Here is a 10,150-nt window from a genome sequence, read left to right as displayed (position 1 = left end):
AGTCGATAGCATCGGAATTCCTAGTCGGCGAGCGCGACAAAATTTCCAAAATCGTTCTAGTTAGTTATTCCGATTTCTTTGATCGATACATGTGTTGCAACAAACCCTTTTAATCATAAGTAGGCCTAATTATTAATACATTTTTAAAATGGTACCATAATTTATATTGTTCTACTATAATTTTGTACCATTTGTACAATAATTCGGTCGGTAAAATCTGGCAACGCTGGGCCCGGCCGAAGGACGGGCTACCCAGCTAGTTTTTAAAAGAGTGATGTAAAATTTATATTTAATAACTAACCTTTCCAACGCCTACTTTGTCCTTGATAATATACCCATTATGTCGAAAATAATAGACTTACCTTACTAGTGGCGATAAATTCGTAATTAATTCTGAAAAATGAAACATCTGGTTTTACATTGAACACTTTATGACCAAGCGGGTAATAAACAGTTTCGAGAATGGTTTAATGTTTGGGTTGGCTAATAATCAGTGAGACTCAGATACGATCAAATTGATTCTCAGAAACAGGTGAAGCTACTTGAAATAAATACATTAATTTGGCACTTAATATATAAAGGTAAACTATACATTTTTGATAATTTTCTTAAATATAAAATTTTCTTAATTGACATTTATTATTGTTAATCAACCATATGCTAGTGTGGTGGCGGAATGTTTAGCACTTTCACCTAGCAGGGATGGGAAACAGGTTCCATGCCCGCAGCTGCTTATGTCACTAGGATAAAACTCGGAGCAGGGCCTTCTGCTAACTATCTCTCCACTGATTAAAAGGGCATTCCCTAGAATTCTTCGGTTTCTCGTTGTAAAGGTTAACGGTAGTAATAAGTGTAGGGAACTGTTGACTCTCGAGGCATTTAGGGCTCTCTACCACCCTACTACGCAAGATTACCCTCACACCCGAAATAATAACATTCAAAGTCGCTAGATGCCTCGGGCCTAAGGTGGTGCCTTGGGCATTAGCTTAAATGAAAACATTCAATATTTGGGAGTCATTAGGTACAATCGAATTGAATAAAATAGACTCGGTATTAGATAAATAATAATATAAAATTTAAACGAAAACTGAAATTATTTACTTGGAAAACTTGTATAATAACCTTATTCTAATATTCATTAATACCAATTTTGAGTATTCTGAGCCTTAACTTCAGTATTTTCATGAATTTACATATTTACTTTAAATATGTTAGAATAAATAAACCGGTTATATCTAAAGTATCAAACGGATTTAAAATATTGTTTCACTTGAGATTCTAAAATTTAATTAAAATATTGTTTATACCACAACAAAAAGAGCTTATAAGTCACAAGTTGGCTACGCCCTTTTCCGAAATTAAATGTAAATTTAAAATTTAACTCATGAAATATATTTGATTTGAATTATCAGAATTCATATGGCCTATCGTCGTCGATACTTTTGATGCAAAAGTACACTAACTTGATACTTCGAAACGTCAATTGATACCGTAGTAAGTCACAGTTCAGTGATATTTGTTTTGAGCAACTCGGAAAGAACTACAAAAAATTTTGGAATTCTAATTATTGTACATTTCGTTCTACAAATGGAATAGGATCCGTGAACTCATTAGCTTGCCATTAACCTACCAAGTATCCAGATACTTTAATTGTTATATTGTTGTCAACCATTGTAAGGGACCCTGATAATTGAAATACAGCTTACAAAATGTTTAAAATAGAAAAAACAACCAGAAAATTGTAAAAGCTGAATAGAAGATTAACAATTTTTAAAATCGTTTTAAATCCTTAATATTGTAGCTGAAGATCTCAATAATTTCATTTCTAAACCATATTTATCACAAAAGCATAACTAATCCGAACAGATACGATAAATAAGTATTTACAATCAAAGAGACAGGGCAGTGAGTGTTTTCTCTTCGGAAACAATTATCTGAATTTTCGTCGACCAACTGATTTAGCTCTATCGTGGTATGACTTTATTCTAGACTGTTTACCTCTATTTGTAAAAGTAATTATATTCCAAATGAAATACTACTTTTGTACGCGTGAGATTACTTATTTATTCTCAATCAATACTCTCTATCACGGCTTATTATACCGGGAGCAGCCTTTACTAAAATGATCTTCTAACCGCCATTTTGGTACTACCGGATACCTCGCTTTTCTGGTTATTTCCACAAAATATTTCCCTCATCTCGTATGGAGCCCGAACACGGCAGCGGCCACAATGAATAAATTATGGGAAAGAAAAGGGTGCATATAAGAGCCTAAATGGGTACAGGTCAACTCAAATTGTCCCAGAATTAATTAACTACCAAACATTATATTTGATCACGCATTTATACTTAAGGATAATGAGCATATTGAGACGCTTATTCGAAATCCCTCTCATTCTCCAGAGCTAGTTCCTTCGCCCTTAAAACATTCAATTCAGCCCGGTTTCGCGTTGCTTGGCTAAAAGTGACGTGATCGAAGCGCACACCGGTGACGTTTTTGCTTCCCCCTTCCCGTGTGGAGAGGAAATTAGAAACCCACTCACTGTCTCAACATAGTCCCAGTCTCTCAAATAAGAAATTAATTTATTCTTGATGAAATATTTGCTACGGAAATGAGATAGTCGAAAATATTAATTATCTATTAAAAATTCTATTTGTTTACGTATTTCGCCTAATTACAATCTTAATGTAAGAGCCAAAGGGAAACGTTATTTTTGATTTTCCTAGAAACTAAAGCTATCGCACGGTTGAAATAAAATAATATGAAATGAAACGAAATTAAAATTAATATTCTAAACAAAATCGAAAATTTCAACACCTAATGTTCAAGGTTATTAAACTACATAACCGTAAAAAATATTAAAAAAAACCTGAAACAAAAAATAATATTTTGGTTTTTACAAAGTATAAGTATAAATTAACGGAATTTTCTTAAACACTTTCTTTACACGTTCCTTTTATACTAGTAACTTTCATTGCAAATTGTGCAGTAAAATCGTTAAATCAACGTATCTTTTTTTTTCTACCTAGAGAACGTGTTTCCTCCGAAACGATGTTATATGGTTTTTAATAAAACAAAATTTACAAATATTAAATTTTTATTTTCTTTATGTACAGTCAAATAAACGTTAACGACAGTAAGAGCGTTTTTATGGGGGTACACTGTTGAAACCACACTAGAAATGAAATCATTCAAATGCCCATAGGGTTAACAGTCACAATCATCTGTGTGATTATCAAAAGTGTGACCATATAATGTTACTGGAAGAATGAAGTGCTTAAACAGCACAAAACCGCGAAACACTCCAAATTGTTTTCCCCCCGGCCAGTTCATTTCGTCGCCTCTGAATTACGAGCCCAAGTAATCTTCTGCAACTTCAACGGTAGTTATCAGAATTTTCAGTTGTCACCCAAACCCCCTTTTATAGAAGGCTGTTACCTCTTCAACCCGCGCCGGGGAGACCCCGAAACCATTCTCATAACCTGAAATTGTACCTAGTGACACCCCTCTTACACTGTTAGTGAATGTTGCATGCGACCAACTACTTAATCTGAAAAAGAAGCTAAGCATTAAAAATTTCAAAACGCGTTGCGTAGCAACGGAAAGTCCAATAGACCCATACCAATAGTCGGGGGGCCGCAGTTTTAAAATATTATTTCGCAGCACTGTCTTTGGACAGAACACCCGTTTTTGCAGTCGTCTGCTTATAAGGGAAAGGCTTAGTAGCTAAACGGTTCGGTATGCCGGGAGTAGTGGCGTGCACCTGTAATCCAAAGCGTCTGGGAAGCAAAGTTTGTGGATGGCTGTTTGAGGATAACCACCGATCTCCCAACGGGTGGTCGGAATGCTTCTGCCACGGGTGTCCCACCCCTGTCCCCAAGTATCTTCTCGTTGGCGTGGCCTTAACACATATCTCACCCCTGATTAATCAGATGGACGAGCGGACTTAATTGTCCCATCCGTCACAATCGCTCAAAACGAGTTAAAAAAAACAGTTCGGTATGATATTTTATTTATTAAATATTTAAAAGTAACTTTAAGGTATTCTATTTGTTTTGTTCTCTTTGAGTGTAGTAAACAAGTCAAAAGTTATTTTTGTAACAAGCACAAAGTTCCCCCTCCCTCCCCCCAAGGGTTAGTTTTAATTTTGTGTTAATTTTAAGGTGAAATATTATTTGCTAACTTCTACGAAAATTTTCAGTTTTCTTTGATAGCCCAACTTCAAGAGCTAAACTGGTTCCCCTAAGATCACCATGTTCACCACTTTCACAAAACGTGCTAAATAGTACCAATGACATTGTGGTTTACCAACTAATAGGGTTTTCAAATGGCATAACTTCTGTACCTCGTATAACAGAAACTGGTATTTAATTGTACAATCAATTAAAAACGACTATGACTCGTCATTTTAAGCAAAGCTTAAAATTTCTCACCGAGGGTTACGTAGACCCTTCTTCTATTGGAGCTCAGTTTCAAAGGTGTGTTATGAAATAATCAATGCCTAACATATGTTTCTTATGGTTTTTGTGTTAATTTTTTGAAGGCAGAATCTTGGTTTTGTGAGGGGAAGGTGTTATCGCAGTATGATAAAACTGGTAAACCTTATCTTGTTATGGCTGCAATAAGACCTAACGCTGAAATAAAGGGAACAGTGTGCGAATACAAAGCAGGAAAAGGGGGATGTTGTAACCAAGCCATAGCCCTATGGTTGATTGTTCTGCTACAAAATTCAGGTGATACTGCACAGAATTACCACAAACGTGAAAAGACCGAGAGGAAAACAAATCGCTTCTTTGGAACTTTATGATAGTACCACCCCATCAACGGTACAAGTACCATCCCATCAATGGTACAAGAACCATCCCATCAACGGTACAAGTACCACGCCATCAACGGTAGAAGAAAAATCCCATAAACGGTACAACTACCACCCCATCAACGGCACAAGTACCATCCCATCAATGGTACAAGAACTACTCCATCAACGGTACAAGAAAAATCCCATAAACGGTACAAGTACCACTCCATCAACGCTACAAGTACCACTCCATCAACGGTACAGTGTGTCAGAATTTATAGCCCGGTGTACCTAGTAACAAAGACCATACCACCGGAGGCCTATCATCATAGTGCCCTACGCCAGCGTCCACCTAGCCCGGACAGGTGACAAATCCAGCATGGGTAGCAGAACCCTACTTCTGATGGTCGCACCTTTGACGCAAACCACTCAACCCCGCAGAAGGTGCAGCAATGTGTGGACCAATCCTCACTTCGCACACAGCAGTGGGATTTAGAATGGATGCTCTAGCAACTCCAGCCGACACCCTACCTACGTAGGTAAGGAGTACCACTCCATCAACGGTACAAGTACCATCCCATCAACGGTACAAGTACTATCAGAGTTCGCCTTTACAGTGTTCACACTCAACTCTCCGATTGGAACCTACAAGAGCTGCTTTCTCCCCCGCGTTTTGCCGAAAAATATTCTATGTCCGTAAAATATATAGGAAACGTCTCTCTTAAAATAACTAGGAAACGCTTTAAAATGTCTATAAAATTGATAGGTAATTTTAAAATATTCCTAGAGTTTGAAAATATTCCTAGAGTTTGAAAATATTCCTAGAGTTTGAAAATATTCCTAGAGTTGGAAAATATTCCTAGAGTTTGAAAATATTCCTAGAGTTTGAAAATATTCCTAGAGTTTGAAAATATTCCTAGAGTTTGAAAATATTCCTAGAGTTTGAAAATATTCCTAGAGTTTGAAAATATTCCTAGAGTTTGAAAATATTCCTAGAGTTTGAAAATATTCCTAGAGTTTGAAAATATTCCTAGAGTTTGAAAATATTCCTAGAGTTTGAAAATATTCCTAGAGTTTGAAAATATTCCTAGAGTTTGAAAATATTCCTAGAGTTTGAAAATATTCCTAGAAATGTTAAAATATTTATAGAAATGTTATTTAGTTTTTTCTGGTTTGGCGCCCCATAGAGGAGAGGGTGATAGTTTTGAATATTCTTTCCCCCAAAATCTCCTATACAAGAGAAACGGCCTAACCTCGGGCCTAACCCTCCGCCCCGTTAATTCCCGTTTGGCAGGCACACTAGTGGGCGCCACTAGCAGAAATAAAATTCAAATTTATCTCTCTTCGATTCTCTCGAGGATTTTTCGCGGTCGCAACGGCCCCCTGAACCACGTCACGTGCTGACGTCACGAAAAGTGGCAGAACACGTCCCAGAGAACAGCGCCTCTTGGGTACTTAGAGTAATACCACTTATGATATTGTTTATATTATACCACAACAAAAAGATTTTGCAAGTCACAAGTTGAATTGGCCTTTACCCAAAACTAAATGTGTTTAATTCAATAAATAGGTTTCATTTGATTTATTTCAGAATTAATATGGCCTATCGTTGTCGATACTTTTGATGCAAAAGTACACTTACTTGATATTTTGAAACGTCAATTGATACCGTAGCAAGTCACAGTACAGTGATATTTGTTTTGAACAACTCGGAAAGAACTACAAAAACGTTTGGAATACTAATTATTGTATATTTCGTTCTACCACGGCCAACTTTGACACTCGCGCATTAGAGTGTCAAAGTTGGCCGTGGTTCTACAAAAGAAAAAAGATCCGTAAACTCAGTAGCTTGCCCATATACTTACCGCGTGTCCAGCCACTTTAATTGTAATATTGTTATCAATCATAATAACAGACCCTGATAATTAAAATATAGTTTACAAAATGATTAAAATAGAAAAAACAACCAGAAAAATTGTTAGAGGTGGTTAAAGATTTACAAGCTTTAAAATATCAATCACTTCAATTCAAAACTATATTTATCACAAAATCATTATTAATTCGAAATAAACGAAAATGTCTTCATTGTCGAGGTTTTAATTTAATTTTTCACAGATTTAAAATTGGCCTTGCCCAACCATTTCGATCACGTCCAATGAAGTTTTGGCTGCTTTATGGATATTTGGATATTTTAAAACTTTCGCCTTCGCTGATATTTTAGGCCTAGACAACTCACTGACTTCATACTAATTTGGGAGTTTGTGGATGTCGAGTTTTTAGCCAAAGAAACGCGCCAAAATGTAACGAATTTTTTGACGTAAGAGGGAGAAAATAAAGCAAACAGCAAGATCGAGATGAAAATCAGACGCGAGGAATCATCAGGAACTGACGAGAACGCGAAAATAGCAGTTATTCTTCAGATTTTAACTATTTATTTTTAATTGACGCTTTTTATCACGTTATTAAGGTGGTTAAAACTTTTTTCTTCTAAGAAACTAATCCATTCCAAAGATCGTTTGGAGATTTGTGGACGTTCCAAATATTTAATTTTTTTCATACTAAGGTATTTGGTACCTGAACGGTATTTAAATTCAAATATTGTTTTCAAAACAAAATTAAGATATTTTTGTTTTTAAATTTGTTTTGTTAGATACCTTTAATTCTCGGTTACCATGGAAACTCTCTTTCTACACAAGGCTTAACGGAAAATTAAAAAGATTGAAAAGAAAAGTTACGCTCACTTTTGCTTTTTTTAAATAATGATAAATAATTTAATCGGAAGATAAAATTGACCAATAACAAATACTTGCTTGGTTTCTAAAGTAATTTTACAGCCTGCCTTTTCAGCGATTTTCTATCGATATAAAACTAAAAACATACTTTACGGATTCTAATTACGATAATGACGTTTTCCGGAATTTTCCGATTAATTGAATTTTCGTTTCGTGTTATGTCGTTAGTCCAGACTGTTTACCTCTATTTGAAAAAGTAATTATATTCCAAATGGAAAGTTACTTTTGCACGCGTGAGATTACTTATTTATTCTCAATCAATACACTCTTTATGGTGTATTATACTGGGAGCAACCATTCCTTTAAATGAGTTCCCAACCACAATTTCGGTACTACCGGATACTTCGCTTTACTAGTACAAGTTATTTCCTCAAAATAGTTCCTCCACCTTGTGTGGAACCCGAACATGGCAGCGGCCACAAAGAATAAAATTTAGGAAGTTAAAAATGTGCGTAAAAGAGCCTAAATAGGTACAGGTCAACTCAAATTGTCCCAGAATTAATTTACTACCAAACATTATATTCGATCGCGTATTTCACGTATTTATACTTAAGGAGAATATGACGCTCATTAGCGTTACACGCAATCCCTCTCAAGCTACAAGTGTTAATTCCTACGCCCTTAAAACAATCAATTCAGCCCGCTATCGCGTTGGTTGGCTAAAAATGACAAGATCGAAGCGTACACCGGTGACTGTCTCACAAAGTCCTTAGGAACTATTCTATCTTTTTCAATTAGAAAGCGTTCGTTTACTCACACGAAAAATCCAAACCGAAAGCTTAAAGTTGCTCCAAAGTTCGGTGGCAAAATGTGTGTAAAGCCAGTAAAGTGCGAAATTTACGGTTGACTCTGCCCGCCTCTGCCAAGGCCAAGTGAGGGGTTGGGGGGAATGAAAAGCATGCTCAATTTTCTTTTTTTTGACACCGAACTTTGGAGCCCCTTAAACGATACTTATAAAGAAAACTGAAAAGCCTGTATTATCCCCGAGTGGCCGATCACTATCCGTAATCGGTGTACAAGCCTGTAGCTTTGACGGTACTAAAGTTATTAATGAATCGATTACAGATTTTTCCCTACCAAAGGCTGTACTCGCTGTAATCGGTGTACATAATTTGAGAAAGTAATTAGCCCCTCCATTATCTAATAGTCCATTGAAGGCAATCAATTAACAAGTGACAAAGTTGAAAAACGGAAACTTTTAACAGCCTAAATCATAATGTAAAATTTAATAAAAGTTCTGCTACTACATGGAGGTCAAATAAAATAAAATAAAATTTATTATCGGTAGCTTTCGGACCGCGGTCCTTCGTCAGCCGTTATTACAAACCCACTGAAATTTACTAATATGTATTACATTTTATAAAAAATTTTACATGTTTTTTATCCACAAACAATATTATCCCATAAATCCATCACTAATCAACATTTTATAAAAATTATTTTTTACTTTGAAAACCTCACCAACCTTTCATGTTTATTTTACCCTCTTCCAAATTTAAATGTCCCCTATCCTTAATGTACACTGCCTTTTTAAAACATCTCTTGAACCATGTCGCCTCTTGACAGCTAGTCGATTCCCAATCTATTTTATGATTTACTAGACTAACATTCATACCTAATCCATTGCTTTTATCACATTTTTTACACAGTTTTTGTGTTAATATTGCCTTTTCTTTAATTTTATCTTTGTCTAAGTCATCTTTTAAATTGCTGATCAGTCAAATCAAATGTTTAAGATTGGTCGCTAATAACTCTTTGAACGCAAGAGCTCCCCTGTTTTAATTAAGAATGGCTAATTCTATCAAACCAACTCTAATAAAATTCCGCCTCACTTCCATCCATTTTAAAAGTAACTTTTAAATAAACCACTAAACTTCTACCTCGACGCTTCCGTTCCCGTCAGATACAAAAATGAGCGAAAATGTTTCAACGAACATAATAAGAAAACGAATTCTGAATGTTTTTATTGACTTTAGCGGCAACCGGCAATTTTCTTTCGTTTCGAGCTTAATGATGGAGTTTGAATAGGACCATTTGTCTACAAAATTATAAATGAAAATAATTTTGACGACATTTTTGCTACAGAGCATAAATTGTCGAAAAATATTATCTACTCAACATCCTATTCGTTGACGTATTTCGGGTTTTTAAAATCTCAATGCAAAAAGAAAAGGTTATTTCTATTATTCTGAGAAACTAAAGCTATTGCACGGTTGAAATATAATAATATGAAACGAAACAAAATTGTTGTGAATATAATAAGCAAAATCGAGAATTGCAGCACCTAATTTTGAAAGTATAAATCAGCAAATATTTCTTAAACATTTTCTTTACACGGTCCTTTTTTACGAGTAACTTTCATTTCAAATTACGTAGTAAAATCTTTAAATCAACGTATCTGAAATCTGAGGAGGCTAACCTAACTATTTAAACTATTTTCAACGATATGGAAACACGAGTTTAAAACGTATTTTTGCTATCTAGAGAACGTGTTTCCTTTGAAGGTGTTTTATAGATTTTAATAAACTAATATTTCCAAATTTTTAAGTTTTATTTTAT

This window comes from Leiobunum rupestre, chromosome 2, assembly GCF_980474605.1.
Source record: "Leiobunum rupestre chromosome 2, qqLeiRupe1.1.hap1, whole genome shotgun sequence".
Lineage (NCBI taxonomy): Eukaryota > Metazoa > Arthropoda > Arachnida > Opiliones > Sclerosomatidae > Leiobunum > Leiobunum rupestre.
Note: the sequence above shows the minus strand (reverse complement) of the source record.